Source organism: Mobula birostris, chromosome 10 (genome assembly GCF_030028105.1).
Source record: "Mobula birostris isolate sMobBir1 chromosome 10, sMobBir1.hap1, whole genome shotgun sequence".
Taxonomy (NCBI): domain Eukaryota; kingdom Metazoa; phylum Chordata; class Chondrichthyes; order Myliobatiformes; family Myliobatidae; genus Mobula; species Mobula birostris.
Genome location: NC_092379.1, coordinates 52,849,379 through 52,865,139, shown reverse-complemented (window position 1 = coordinate 52,865,139; position 15,761 = coordinate 52,849,379). Strand labels below are relative to the sequence as shown.

Sequence of the window (15,761 nt, the reverse complement as noted above, 5' to 3'; positions counted from 1 at the left end):
TAGGTGAGGACCAGGGGAACCCTATTCCTAGTGGGGTGGCGGGAGGATGGAGTGAGAGCAGATGTACGTGAAATGGGGTAGATGCGTTTAAGAGCAGAGTTGATAGCGGAGGAAGGGAAGCCCCTTTCTTTAAAAAAGGAAGACATCTCCGTCATCCTAGAATGAAAAGCCTCATCCTGAGAGCAGATGCAGCGGAGACGGAGAAATTGCGAGAAGGGGATGGCGTTTTTGCAAGAGACAGGGTGAGAAGAGGAATAGTCCAGATAGCTGTGAGAGTCAGTAGGCTTATAGTAGACATCAGTGGATAAGCTGTCTCCAGAGACGGAGACAGAAAGATCTAGAAAGGGGAGGGAGGTGTCGGAAATGGACCAGGTAAACTTGAGGGCAGGGTGAAAGTTGGAGGCAAAGTTAATAAAGTCAACGAGCTCTGCATGCGTGCAGGAAGCAGCGCCAATGCAGTCGTGGATGTAGCGAAGGAAAAGTGGGGGACAGATACCAGAATAGGCATGGAACATAGATTGTTCCACAAAGCCAACAAAAAGGCAGGCATAGCTAGGACCCATACGGGTGCCCATAGCTACACCTTTAGTTTGGAGGAAGTGGGAGGAGCCAAAGCAGAAATTATCAAGAGTAAGGACTAATTCCGCTAGAAGGAGCAGAGTGGTGGTAGAGGAGAACTGATTAGGTCTGGAATCCAAAAAGAGCTTTGAGACCTTCCTGATGGGGGATGGAAGTATATAGGGACTGGACATCCATGGTGAAAATTAAGCGGTGGGGGACAGAGAACTTAAAATCATCGAAAAGTTTAAGAGCGTGAGAAGTGTCACGAACATAGGTAGGAAGGAATTGAACAAGTGGGGATAAAACCGTGTGGAGGTATGCAGAAACGAGTTTGGTGGGGCAGGAGCAAGCTGAGACAATAGGTCTGTCAGGACAGGCAGGTTTGTGGATCTTGGGTAGGAGGTAGAAACGGGAAGTGTGAGGTGTGGGAACTATAAGGTTGGTAGCAGTGGATGGGAGATCCCCTGAGCGGATAAAGTCGGTGATGGTGTGGGAGACAATGGCCTGGTGCTCCTTAGTGGAGTCATGATCGAGGGGTAAATAAGAGGAGTTGTCGCTGTGCCTCGGCAAGGTAGAGTATTAAAACTGTTGGGTTAATAAACAAATTCATAAAATCACTTAGTTTTCAAAGTAAATATATTAGAAAGATATGTAAGATTCATTTTTGCAGGCATTCACGGTAGAACAAAGAAATACAATAGAATCAATGGAAAACCACACACAAAGACTGACAGGCAATCATTGTGTGAGAGAACAGCCGATGTAATCCGCCAGTGTCATGTGGTTAATACTGAGTTGCTATCCTCACCAGCTGCTGTGTGTAGCGTCATGGCCACATTCCAATGGAATAATTAATGTCGTACTTTCTCCAAGTATTATTTGACCTCCGTGTGAGTTTGGAAAACTTTCCTCATTCTTTCTCATGGAGGGAACACTCGTTATTCCTACAAGATTAAGGTTACAATTGGGGTAGAGGCGACCTGAGCATGAAGGACGGGCTGTGCACTTGAAAGCGGCGTGGGACCAATATCATAGAGCTTTGGCCAACCATGCTGTGCGACTCTTTACCCTATTCAAAGATCAATCTAACCCTTCCCTCTCGGGTTAGTGGGTCATGGATGTAACCGGGTGGAGTGGTCTCGCTGGGCCAGAAGGCCCTGTTACCAAGCTTGATCTCTAAATAAATAAATCTGAAGGCCGATCCCAGTGTGAATCAACCCCGTGAGCTCGCCATCATTTTCCTGCAGGGAAACTTGCGAATGCTACTGTGCAGCAAGACAGGAGTTAAGGTAAAGTCCAGGCAGAGATAGTTTGCAGTTCCTGTGCAGTCAGTCCAGGCAAGAGAAGCCTCTGAAGAAAGGTCTTTGAAGAGCATAGCAACACACACAAAGAATGCTGGTGAACGCAGCAGGCCAGGCAGCATCTGTAGGAAGAGGTGCAGTCGCCGTTTCAGGCCGAGACCCTTCGTCAGGACTAACTGAAGGAAGAGTGAGTAAGGGATTTGAAAGTGGGGGGGGGGGAGGAGGGAGAGATACAAAATGATAGGAGAAGACAGGATGGGGAGGGATGGAGCCAAGAGCTGGACAGGTGATTGGCAAAAGGGATACGAGAGGATCATGGGACAGGAGGCCCAGGGAGAAAGACAAGGGGGGGGAAGCCCAAAGGATGGGCAAGGGGTATAGTCAGAGGGACAGAGGGAGAAAAGGGAGAGAGAGAGGGAAGAAATTTAATAATAAATAAGTAAGGGGGTATGAAGGGGAGGTGAGGCATCAGCGGAAGTTAGAGAAGTCAATGTTCATGCCATCAGGTTGGAGGCTACCCAGATGGAATATAAGGTGTTGTTCCTCCAACCTGAGTGTGGCTTCATCTTTACAGTAGAGGAGGCCATGGATAGACATGTCAGAATGGGAATGGGACGTGGAATTAAAATGTGTGGCCACTGGGAGATCCTGCTTTCTCTGGCGGACAGAGCGTAGCTTCCCTTTGCTCAGCAGAGGATTGCAGCCATATGGCATAGTGAGACGAGATCAGGATGTTACCTTGCAATGCACACACCAGCTAGGGGACAAATACTTTATAACTTCAAAATATCATCGGCTTTATTTCTGTTTGGACATATGGTCACGAGCAGAACGTATAGACTCCATACTCGAACCCAGTTAACGGCGCTGTAAAGCGTCACGCTAACGACAACACTGCTGTGTCGCCCCATGTTGGTTTCCGTTGACTATTAATACAGACGGCGATTGATGATACAAATCGGGAATCTGTACATGCACAAGGCTGGAGGTGAGTGAAATGCTGATTCAAATGCATCCCAAACTGATTCGGTAGCTACTCTCAGAAAATGTTTCCCTTGCACCGTTACCTGGCATCAGACACACAGTGTCACACAACACCCAGACAGCAGTGTTAATCAATGCATTGAATCCATGTGTAACATATTCCGGGTTAACCCTAGAACATGCTGAGGGACACATTGAAACTCAGGGAAGAGGACCACAGTGTCGTCTTCTTCTGCTACTGGAGAGGCAGGGGGCCGGGTCGGGTGAGGAAGCCCCTCATTTGTTGTAGAAGTGTGCCACCCCATGGGGCCGTGCCATGGAGGCATAGCGGTTAGCGTGACGCTATTACAGTTCGAAGCGTCGGTGTTCTGAGTTCAATTCCAGCACCTTCTCTAAACAAGTTTGTACATTTCTTCACGGGTGCACAAGGGTTTCCTTTGGGTTCTCCCGTTTCCTTCCACTGTCCAAAGACTTGTCGGTTAGGAGGTTAACTGGTCGTTGTAAGTTGTCCTGTGATTAGGCTGGGGTTAAACTAGTGGGAGGAGGCAGTGCGGGTCGAAGGGCTGGAAGGGACTTGTAATACCCCAGTTCAGTTGCGTTAAATTTATCCTGCCCTGCATCATTTGTCATTATACAACTACACCTTTGTTTCAGTTTGAAAAAAATAAGTAAAACATAAATATGAGTACAATAATACAATTATGAAAACTACAGTTGAGTTCATAAATTCAGAAAATCAGTTTCAGCGACCATCCCAGATTAAAATTCAGAGCAAATATATTATCAAAACATGTATATACAACCACTTTTTGCAGGTATTCGTGGTAGGACAAAGAAATACAATAGAATCAATGAAAAACTGTGCACAAAGTTTGACAAGCAACCAATGTGCAAAATCCAGTGGATGTAACCCACCAATGGCGTGTGATTACTATTGGTAAGTTCTCTGTTATCCTCACTTACTGCTGTGTGTACTGTCTTGGTGACATTCCTATGTACTAACTAATGTTGTACTTTATCCAAGTATTGCTTTACCTATGGGTAAGTCTGAAAAAACTTCCCTAGTTCCTTCTTACGTCATACGGAAGGGAGGAGAAGATGGCGATGCGACGCAGTGCGTGCGGCCTCTCCGGTGAATGATATTGTATTTGTAAGTAGGATGCTGTGCACAATTTTGATTTGGTGGAGACAGACGTGAGAAGCACAGAGGAACATCTGGAGAAACTTCTGAAATGTCCGGTTCGCTGCCGCTGCTACTGTGCAATCGAGAATCTCCAGAGGGGAAGGCCCCAAATCCTCGGTTTGGCTGTTGCTGGCGGCCGGGGTTGGGGTCGAAGTGCTTGGCAGAGATGGTGCTCAGTGCTCGGTGTCGGAGGGCTGGTCGGAGGCTTGAAGTTTTCGGACGGACTCAGAGTCGGCTGTGTTCGGTGCTTCCAGGATGCTGCATCGGCAAGTTTGCAACACTGGAGGCTCATGACAGGGAGAGTCTCTCCCTTCTACTGTCTGCGTGAGATGTTGGGACTTTTGAGAGACTTTGAGACATTTTTTATCGTGCCCATGGTCTGGTCTTCTATCAAATTACGGTATTGCTTTGCACTGTTGTAACTATATGTTATAATTATGTGGTTTTTGTCAGTTTTTCAGTCTTGGTCTGTCTTGTGTTTCAGTGATATCACACTGGAGGAACATTGTATCATTTCTTAATGCATGCATTACTAAATGACAATAAAAAAGGACTGCATGTCCTCATAATCTAATCTAATCTAATCTAGTCCATGTGGTATCTCTAAATAAATAAGCAGGAAAGGCAGCAGTCCGACTGGTTTTACGGAACGTAACAGACCAGTTCTGAAAGCATTGACTGTGAATGAAGAATTAAAAGGCATTTTTATGTATTTTTTTATTATCAATAAAGTTTATTTTTGCCGAAATGTGTGTTGTTACTTGTGTGAGGTGAGAAGAGTTAAATAAAATTGTGTGTTTTACAACATAGCTGGAGGTAATTGCAACATCAAAGGATTACATCTGTGAAGGAAGACTTGTGTGAGCACTAAAGCCCCAGACGCTGCTCCACTCTAGCCTGTAGGTAATATTCAAAATTCCAAATGCTTCAATTTATTATCAGCGAATTTATGCAGCATACAACCTGAAATTCTTAATTTTCAAAGACATCCACAAGAAAACAGAACCCCAAAAGAATATATCACAGGAAATGTTAGAATCCCAAAGCCCCCTCTCCCCCTCCCCCGCACAAGCAGTAGCAAAGCAACACCCCTCCCCCACCCATTTCACATATTAAAAAAATTATAACAGATGTCTTACAGAATTTGAATGTTCAATTCATTTAATTCTGTGTTAGATTTAACTAAACTAACAGTGACCAGCTGGTGGCTAACCATTACCAGATTAACTTCTGCTCAGAATTTCACCGTAAACTGAAGTTTTATACTCATTTTGCTCTTGTGACTCACTTGAGCCTGCTGTTAATTTTGTTTTGAACAGTATAGTTATTTAGATAATCGCATTGCAAACGTATGGGTTTACAACTCTTTGATTCAAGAAACATGGAAATGGGGCAGTGAAACAGCGGGGTAAAGGATGGGGTTGTCTACGAAGGTCTGGCCACTGAGCTTGAAGACGTCCCCGGTGCTAAGGTAACAGTTTCTGCCTCCACCTGCCAGCAGCAGCGCTGACTACACGGTTTAAATGATCCTTTCCCGAACGGTACTGAAGAACTTGTACTCCTTTCCTGGCCTGTTGTCACCTGGTGTAAACCTGCATGTCATTTGTCTTTGGCTTTTCCTCTCGACCTGACACTGGAGAAGTGCTTAGTGGGTATGCTGTATGTGCACCTTATACTCACCACAGCTACCTACCCTCATGTTCTGCTCAAGCAGCCAATTTTTTTTTGCCTGCACCCTTGTAACTGGCGCTGCGTAAATGTTTATAATTTACACATTACGCCTTAGGAGTAACACATGACTATGGACAGTTATGGAAAGTAGGCGTGTGTGATGGGATCCTGAATTATCCCTTATGGACTGTGCCTTTAAAAGAGAGAGAGCGTGCAGCTGTACAGCACAGACAGCTTGTTACCGAGAGATGTATGTGGGTGGGTGCAAGACAGCTCACAGTTTGTTTGGGATTTCTGCAAGGACACTGACTACTGCTGTCAGCTTCTGGCTGGTCATGGTAACCGAGGGCGGCGTTATGTGATGGACAGCTGCTGTTCAGCACGCTGAGGTAAATACAAGGTCAGCTGGTTGTTAGATAGACACATGGTTTTGGACACTGCATGAGCTTTGTTGTGTCCGCAGAAAAGTGGGTTTTTTGGAGGATCGATCAGTGGCTCTCGCAGTATAGACAAGGGGTGACCAGTGGGGAGTTATTAGTGTGTCCAACCCTCGCCTGGGTTGATAACTTCACCACAGAAGACGGTCCCCTTGTTGTGGTCACATTCGGTGACTTATAAAAGATTTTGGAGGACAGCAGAAGATCGGCGGCATCAGCTTACCTGAAGAACTAAACAACTCTCTCTGTCTCCAACACTACTCAACTAAATACCATGAACTGAACTGATTCCCTTTACCCATCATCGTAAGACTGTATCCAATTAGCTCCTAAGCTTGAAGAAGCTTGACTTTTATATATTTCCACACTTATATATGCATGAACTTTGCTAACCTGTCAGATATACCTGAATTTTATTACTGTATTGCGTAGTTACTAATAAACGAGTATTAGTTAATAGCAATACCAGACTCCAAAGTGTTTTCCATTTCTGCTGGTTATTTAACCCATCACGGGGTACGTAACAGTGCGTTTCTCAGCTCTTTGGGAACTCTGATTGGACACGGTGAATTAACTAAATTTTTTTTCTGCTTTTCAATTACTGCCATTGCTGTTATAAAATTTGCGGCTCATACTAACAGGAATGTGGAAATAACTGGAGGGAACAGATGAGCTGACTCCATTGTCAGATCGGCCCTGGCAGGCTCATATGGCCATGTGGCAGCCCAGTGTGATGAGGCTCCCCATACACTCCAGATTTCTCTTCAATGCAATTTTTGTTCATCAACTAGTACAATTAAGCATAATGCATCAGAGGCAGAAAAGTCTTTGGGGAACAAAGCACACTATGTGCAAGAGTATAGTGGAGTATCGAAAGTGAATGGATCCCTAGTTGGGGGGTGTGTGTGTGTGTGTGTGTTGCCATCCTTCCAGTCATGATGTGCATTGGCAATATCGGATCCCAAGTGCAGAGGAAGGACAGACCCTCTTGCAGAGATGATGATCAGAGTTCATTCATAATAATTTCAAAAGAACACCAGTGACTCAACCAAGCGGCACTACAAGAACTAACTTTCTCAAAACTAGGACCCTGTGATGAGTGCTAATCGGGCATATGATTCAATAATACCAGTAACACAGAGTCCCTGAGCCCATCAGAATAAACTTAACAAGCTTAAGCAGACAGCACCAGGAGGCCATATTACAAAGAGCAAATTGCTCGAGAAAAACACAAGGAACTCTAAATGATTAACAACTCTTGTTAAACAACAATTAACTGATTCAGGAACTAAAAACCTCAGACCATAATGATCTCTACTGGCCCCCACAGGCCCAAAGAACTCATTACACCTCTGTTACATTCTCATCTCATCTCCAGTTAGCAATATACTGTGCACTGTCAGAGGAAGTGTTTGAGGCAGGTGCGATAGTGTTATTCAAGAAGCACTTGGATAGGTACAGAGAGGAGTGGGAGTTAGTGAGATACAGGCTGAATGCAGGAAAGTTGGACTAGCTGGGTGGGCACCACGGTCAGCCTAGGCTCACTGGGTCAAAAAACCTGCAACTGTCATCACTGGTTAACTAGATTCTGAAAACTTGCACTCATTCTTCAAACATACTGTATTGTACTTGAGTACAAGGAGAGCAACGTGGCCCCACTGAAGTCAGAACAGAGAGATGGTATTTTTATACAGAGTTGACTAGCAGCTGTGGATTTTGACCATTTTGGTCAAGCCCCTTATTTGCACGGTGCATTACATTCACAATACAGGTGTTAAAAATACTGTAAATGAAAAGTGCAAACTGATGTTTCTGTGAAGTTAGTAAGGTCCTGACGAAGGGTCTCAGCCCGAAACGTCGACTGTACCTCTTCCTATAGATGCTGCCTGGCCTGCTGCGTTCACCAGCAATTTTTATGTGCGTTGCTTGAAATTCTAGCATCTGCAGATTTCCTCGTGTTTGCATTAGTAAGGTCACTGTTCCTTTCTTACTTGACTTGGTCCAACCAAGCAGAGTCCACTTCCAAGAAGGCCCACCAGTGCCTTAACTTCCTGAGAAAACTAAGAAATTTGGCCTGTCCCCTAAAACCCTCACTAATTTTTATAGATGCACCGTAGAAAGCATTCTTCTAGAGTGCATCACAAGCTGGTATGGAAGTTGTCCTGTCCAAGACCAGAAGAAGCTGCAGAAGATCGTGAACACGGCACAGCACATCACACAAACCAATCTTCCGTCCGTGGACTCACTTTACACCGCACGCTGTCGGAGCAGTGCTGCCAGGATGGTCAAGGACACGACCCACCCAGCCAACAGACTTTTCGTCCCTCTTCCCTCCGGGAGAAGGTTCAGGAGCTTGAAGACTCATACTGCCAGATTTGGGAACAGCTTCTTTCCAACTGTGATAAGACTGCCGAACGGATCCTGACCCGGATTTGGGCCGTACCTTCCAAATATCTGGACCTGCCTCTCGGTTTTTTTGCACTACCTTACTTTCCATTTTTCTATTTTCTATTTATGATTTATAATTTAAATTTTTAATATTTACAAATTATTACTATTTTTAATATTTAATGTTTATAATCCAGGGAGTGGGAAGTGCAGAATCAAATATCACTGTGATGATTGTAAGTTCTAGTATCAATTGTTTGGCAACAATAAAGTATAAAGTGTGCTTTGTGCCCATTCACTATACCCTTAACATATCTCAGTATGTCAAATGGCTCCAGCACCCCTGCTTTGCAAAGGGAAGCTGTGCTCTTCAAAGACTTTTCCTCAAAAGCTCTCACTTCAAAGGTCCCACTTGTCTGAGTTGACTACACATTATCTTGCCTGAGTGTTATCTTTAACCCTCTCCTTGCTGTAGCTTCCTCGTTATCATGATGGGTAGGAGCTTATCCACCTCAGAAATGGTGCTGTAACCTTTGCTGAACTTTCTTTTTTATGAGAAGCTATTTTTAGATTTGGGATCGCTGAGAAATTCTCGAGTGATAATGGTCCTCAGTTTATAGGTTGACTATAGTTATATAGGAGTTGACAACAGCCTTGCAGTGTAAGCTTCGTTTCACCTGCCCTTACCACCGTCTACAGGGGCTGCTGAAAGACAGAGCGGGGCCGTGAAGAGCAGGTTAGCTAAAAGCATGATCAGTCCGAGCTAAAAGTGGCCAGAGGCGCTTCAGCTGGCTTGCATGGCAACGCACTGTGCTCCAAACCATGTGACAGGCCTATTTCTGCATGAGATTTTTGGGACATCGCATGTGCTTGCCAGCCACTCTTCCCCTTTCAGTAAAACAGATGGACATCTCTATTATACACACGTTTGTATATATAGCATGTTGCATTATTGTATAGCACTGACACAAGTTCTTAAAGGTTCCCATTTCACGTATGTGAAGCCCAGAAGACTGTGCAGACTATATACTGGTGAAACAGGACTGAACCCAGTCGGGAAGGACCGTTTCTGGTATCACTAGCTACATCTACAACTCTGAAGATTATAGGGGAGCCGATGTGGATCCACACGTCGCACTGCAAGTCAGTGGTTCCACCGGCTCAGGGAACCTATGGCCAGAAGAAGCGTGATGGTGGACAAGGACTGATTGATCATTGGCTCTGTGGCCAAGTTTGTGGAAGATACAAAGATAGGTGGAGGGTCAGGTAGTGCTGAGGAAGCAGGGAGTCTGCAGATGGACTTAGACAAATGAGGAGAATACGCAAAGAAGTTTCAGATGGAATAGAGTGCAGGGAAGTGTATGGTCATGCACTCTGGTAGAAGAAGGAAAGGCATAGAGTATTTTCTAAGTGGAGAGAAAATTCAAAATCAGAGGTGCAAAGGGACTTGGGAGCCCTTGAGCAGGATTCCCTAAGGGTTAACTTGTGTGACAAGAATACACATAGATTAAGATGTTAGCTGGCCTGGGCTGGCACCAGTGGGATCAGCAGTTGGTCTGCCACCTGTCTTCAGGAGAGAGAGAGATAAGGAAAACAATGGAGCAGCATTTGGAGATATTAATGAAGGAAGGAGAGCTGTCAAGATCGGCTCCCCCTTTGAACCCTGAACTGTTTGAAGTGATGGACAGGCGATACCCCAGCAGGGGGATAAAAAGGGACAGGTTCGCTAAGGCAGGACACGCATGACACCCGAGGTAGCAAGACCCTGGGAGCGGTGCGTCTCTCAAAAGTCAGTGGGATGTACCGGGCCATAGACGCACAGGGTGGAAAGGCACGATCGGCGGGAACCTGGTGTGTGTCCACCCTTGCCTGGGTGCCAGGTTCACCGCAGAGAAACAATCGTATCTGGAAACGGAGGGGGTCACGGTCGGTGACCTCAGATGACATCACAAAGGGCTTGCCCGAAAGCTGACTGCGAAGGTCTGTGTGTGGAAGTCGTTTTAATTTTCATTCGTTTTGCTCTCTCTCTCCTTCCCCCACATTGTCCATCTCCCATGGCAGCGATTACTGCGAACTGAACTGAACTAAATTGAACTGGACTTTGTGTCACTTTGAAACTGGTCATTTACCCCTAGACAACGATAGAGCTTGATTGATCCTGTTATCTTAATTCTGTGTACATGCATGTTTATCATTGCTGAACTGTTGCATTCATTATCCTTTTGATTAGAGTACTGTGTTGCTTGTTTCTTTAATAAAACCTTCTTAGTTCTAGTAATCCAGACTCCAACTGAGTGATCCATTCCTGCTGGTTTGGCAACTCAGTTACGGGGTACGTAACACTTGCCAATTGAGTCATTTCAACAGGACTAGAATAAGAACGAGGATGTAATGCTGAGGTTTGATTAGACATTGGTCAGACTGCAGTTGGGTATTATGAGCAGTTTTGGGCTGCTTATCTATGAAAGGTTGTGCTGGCATTGGAGAGGGTCCAGAGGAGTTTCACAGGAATGATTCCGAGAATAAAAGGGTTAATGTATGAGGAGCATTCGATGGCTCTGGGTATGTACTCTCTGGAGTTTAGAAGAATAAGGGGGATCTCATTAAAACCTATCAAATACTGACAGGCCCAGGAAGAGTGGATGAGGAGGGAATGTTTCCTTTAATAGGTGAATCTAGGACCAGAGTAGGATCAAAGGGCACAGCCTCAGAATAAAGGGACGTCCATTTAGAACAGAGATGAGGAGAATTTCTTTAGCCTGAGGTTGGCAAATCACTGTAATTTATTGCCACGGATGCCTGTAGATGCCAAGTCAATGGGTATATTTAAAGCAGAGGTTGATAGGTTCTTGATTAGTCAGGGCATCAAAGGTTACAGGGGAGAAGGCTGGAGAATGGGGTTGAGAGGGATAATAAATCAGCCACGATGGAATGACAGAGCATGGCCTAATTCTGCTCCTATGTCTTATGGTTTTAAGATCATCTACCTCATTCCATAAGCTGTGTGTATTCAAATATAACACCTTCAGTCCTGTGTTCATCACCCTTTTCAATTTCGCCCCTATATTACATTTAACTCATCCCACTGAATGCAATTTGTCCCTATCACCTGCTTTTCCTGCCTCACAGTCTCACCACACACTGTATCTAATTGTACACCAACTGCTTCATCCTCAGCCCTATCAGTTGGGTTCCCATCCCCATATCAGACTAGCTTAAACCCTCCCCAACAGCTCTATCAAATGGGCCTGCAAGGATATTCACTCTCGGGTTCAGACATAACCCGTCCATTTTCTTCAGGTCATACATTCCCCAGGAGAGATCCCAGTGATCCAGAAATCAGAAAACCTGCCCCTGCATCAATTCCTCTGCCACACATTCATCCTACCCTTACCCTCACTGGCACACAGCACAGGCAGCAATCCAGAGATTAATACCCTTGAGGTCCTGCTTTTCAGCTTTCTGCCCAACTCTCAATATTCTCTCTTCAGGACCTCCTCCCGTTTCCTACCTATGTTGTTGGTACCAATATGCACAATGACTTCTGGCTGCTCCCCCTCCCCCTTTAGAATGCTGTGGACTGAATCAGAGACGTCCCTGACCTGGCACCTGAGAGGCAGCATACCATCTTTCATGTCTGCAGAATCTCCTGTCTGCTCTGACAATGCAATCCCATGTCACTATTGAAATCCTCTTCTCCCCACTTCACTTCTGAACCACGAAGCTAGTCACAGTGCCAGTGACCCAGTCACTGTGGCCTCCTCTGGGAGGTCGTCTGCTCACCCCCACCAACTGTATCCAAACTGTTTCCCTTTCCCTCTCCTGACGGTCACCCGGTATCTGCCCTTTGCAACTTACTACTTCTCTGCAGCTCTTATCTATCAGCTCCTCATTTTCCCATCGGGGTCAAAGTTGCAGCTCCAGTTCCTGAACATGGCCTTGAAGGAGATGCAACTTGGTGTACTTCATGCAGGAATGAGTGGAAGTCTTCCAAAGTTCTCACATCTCACGCAAAGAACACACCACCAACTCTGTACCCATTCTCACTGCACTAACTATGTACTAATAGACAATAAAAGAGAAATAAAAACTCACTCGAAACTTACTCAGAGCCTCAGCCTGTTCTCGCCCAAGCCTGTTGAGCCAAAGCCTGACCACTCTAACACTGTCCACTCCAACAAGGCCGCTCCTACAAGAGGCAGTACTGAGGGAACGCTGCTAAAGAAGGGGTTTTCTGACTCAAGCTGCAATGTTGAGGGGACTCGGAGAGCGCTGGATGTCCCAAGAAGCAGTTCTTGTTGTGTCAGGAGAGTTATTACCTGGATTGTTTTGGAGTTTTCTCATTTTATCAAACAGAACAAATGTAAAATAGAACATTCAGAACAATGCAGATCCTTCAGTGCCCAATGTTGTGCTGACTCTTTAAGCTACTCTAAGATCAATCTAACCCTTCCTTCCTACACGCTGTAGCTCTCCATTTTTCTATCATCCACCTCATGTACATGCCTCTACCATCACCCCTGGCAGGATATTCTGCACACTCAGCTCTTTAACCATAGAACCATAGAAACTACAGCACAGAAACAGGCCCTTTGGCCCTTCTTGGCTGTGCTGAACCATTTTCTGCCTAGTCCCACTGACCTGCACATGGACCATATCCCTCCATACACCTCCCATCCATGTATCTGTCCAATTTATTCTTAAATGTTAAAAAAGAACCCGCATTTACCACCTCGTCTGGCAGCTCATTCCATACTTCCACCACTCTCTGTGTGAAGAAGCCCCCCCAATGTTCCCTTTAAACTTTTCCCCCCTCACCCTTAACCCATGCCCTCTGGTTTCTTTCTTCCCTTGCCTCAGTGGAAAAGCCTGCTTGCATTCACTCTATCTATACTCATCATAATTTTATATACCTCTATCAAATCTCCCCTCATTCTTCTACGCTCCAGGGAATAAAGTCCTAACCTATTCAACCTTTCTCTGTAACTGAGTTTCTCAAGTCCCGGCAACATCCTTGTAAACCTTCTCTGCACTCTTTCAACCTTATTTATATCCTTCCTGTAATTTGGTGACCAAAACTGAACACAATACTCCAGATTCGGCCTCACCAATGCCTTATACAACCTCATCATAACATTCCAGCTCTTATACTCAATACTTTGATTAATAAAGCCCAATGTACCAAAAGCTCTCTTTACGACCCTAGCTACCTGTGACGACACTTCTAGGGAATTTTGTATCTGTATTCCCAGATCCCTCTGTTCCACTGCATTCCTCAGTGCCTTACCATTAACCCTGTATGTTCTACATTGGTTTGTCCTTCCAACGTGCAATATCTCACACTTGTCAGTATTAAACTCCATCTGCCATTTTTCAGCCCATTTTTCCAGCTGGTCCAAGTCCCTCTGCAGGCTCTGAAAACCTTCCTCACTGTCTACTACACTTCCAATCTTTGTATCATCAGCAAACTTGCTGATCCAATTTACCACATTATCATCCAGATCATTGATATAGATGACAAATAACAATGGACCCAGCACTGATCCCTGTGGCACACCACTAGTCACAGGCCTCCACTCAGAGAAGCAATTTTCTACCACCACTCTCTGGCTTCTTCCATCGAGCCAATGTCTAATCCAATTTACCACCTCTCCATGTATACCTAGCGACTGAATTTTCCTAACTAACCTCCCATGCGGGACCTTGTCAAAGGCCTTACTGAAGTCCATGTAGACAATATCCACTGCCTTCCCTTCATCCACTTTCCCGGTAACCTCCTCGAAAAACTCCAATAGATTGGTCAAACATGACCTACCACGCACAAAGCCATGTTGACTCTCCCTAATAAGCCCCTGTCTATCCAAATGCTTGTAGATTCTGTCTCTTAGTACTCCCTCCAATAACTTACCTACTACTGACGTTAAACTCACCAGCCAATAATTTCCCGGATTACTTTTCGATCCTTTTTTAAACAACGGAACAACATGAGCCACTCTCCAATCCTCCGGCACTTCACCTGTAGACAGCAACATTTTAAATATTTCTGCCAGGGCCCCCGCAATTTCAACACTAGTCTCCTTCAAGGTCCGAGGGAACACCCTGTCAGGTCCCAAGGATTTACCCACTTTAATTTTCCTCAAGACAGCAAGCACCTCCTCCTTTTCAATCCGTACAGTTTCCATGGTCTCACTACTTGATTCCCTCAATTCCATAGATTTCATGCCAGCTTCTTTAGTAAATACAGAGGCAAAAAACCTATTTAAGATCTCCCCATTTCCTTTGGTTCCGCACAAAGCCGACTACTCTGATCTTCAACAGGACCAATTTTATCCCTTACAATCCTTTTGCTCTTAATATACTTGTAAGAGCTCTTTGGATTATCCTTCACTTTGACTGCCAAGGCAACCTCATGTCTTCTTTTTCCCCTTTGTGTAAAAAAATTACCCCTATACTTTCCCGCAATCACCCTGAAATTATGACCCCTGTTATTAGCCATTTCCACCTTGGGAAAATTTCATAGGCTGTCCACTTTAGCTATGCCTCTTATCATTTTATACACCTCTGTCAAATCAACTCCCATCCTCATTCACTCCAAAGGGAAAATCGCTAGCTCTCTCTGCCTCATAGGACATCTCCTTCTTCTGCAAGGAATTTCAGGGATTCAGTCCTAGGCAAATACGAGGCAGAGGGATGGGAGAGAGGGGATGGAAGACCTAAGGAGAGTGGACATAGAGGACCTTTCCAATTGTCAGTGAGTCTCAGCATACAAGGATGTCCAATTGGAACAGAGATGAGGAGGAATTTCCTTAGTGATGAATCTGAAGTATTCTTTGCTACCTTCAGCTGTGGTGGCAGAGGTTGATTGGTTCTTGATTAGTTAAGGGAGTGGAAAGTTATGGGGAGAAGGCAGGAGGATTGGATTGAGAGGGAAAGTAAATCAGGTCTGATCGAATGGTGAATTGGACTCGACGGGCCAAATGGATAATTCTGCTCCTATGTCTTATGGTCTAAGTCAGTGTAAGGATTGGAAGAGGCTATGAAGGGATGCAGTGGAAGGAGGCATTTACAGAGGAAATTGTGGTTATAGGGCTACAGAGGTAGACAGAATGCAGAAGCTGGAGAAGATCTCAGAGTATTCAGTGTCCTAATTTCCTGGATTTCTGCTCTCACCCCTTCCCCCAGACAGAATATAGACAAGAGTTCCCCTGGTCTTCACCTTCCACCTTAGCAGCCTCT

At 45.1% G+C, this 15,761-nt stretch overlaps 1 long non-coding RNA gene across 4 annotated transcripts in view; it reads left to right on the top strand.

Annotated features, from left to right (window-relative positions):
- LOC140204041 (uncharacterized) overlaps positions 1-15,761 on the top strand; it is a 31,559-nt gene that overhangs the window by 4,296 nt on the left and 11,502 nt on the right. For 3 of the 4 annotated variants that reach the window (XR_011887497.1, XR_011887496.1, XR_011887495.1), the window contains 2 exons: positions 3,662-3,783; positions 3,871-4,705. This is a non-coding gene — a long non-coding RNA (uncharacterized lncRNA). Of the gene's footprint in view, positions 1-3,661; positions 3,784-3,870; positions 4,706-15,761 lie in introns of those variants that run through there. The other variant, XR_011887498.1, reaches the window with a different exon arrangement.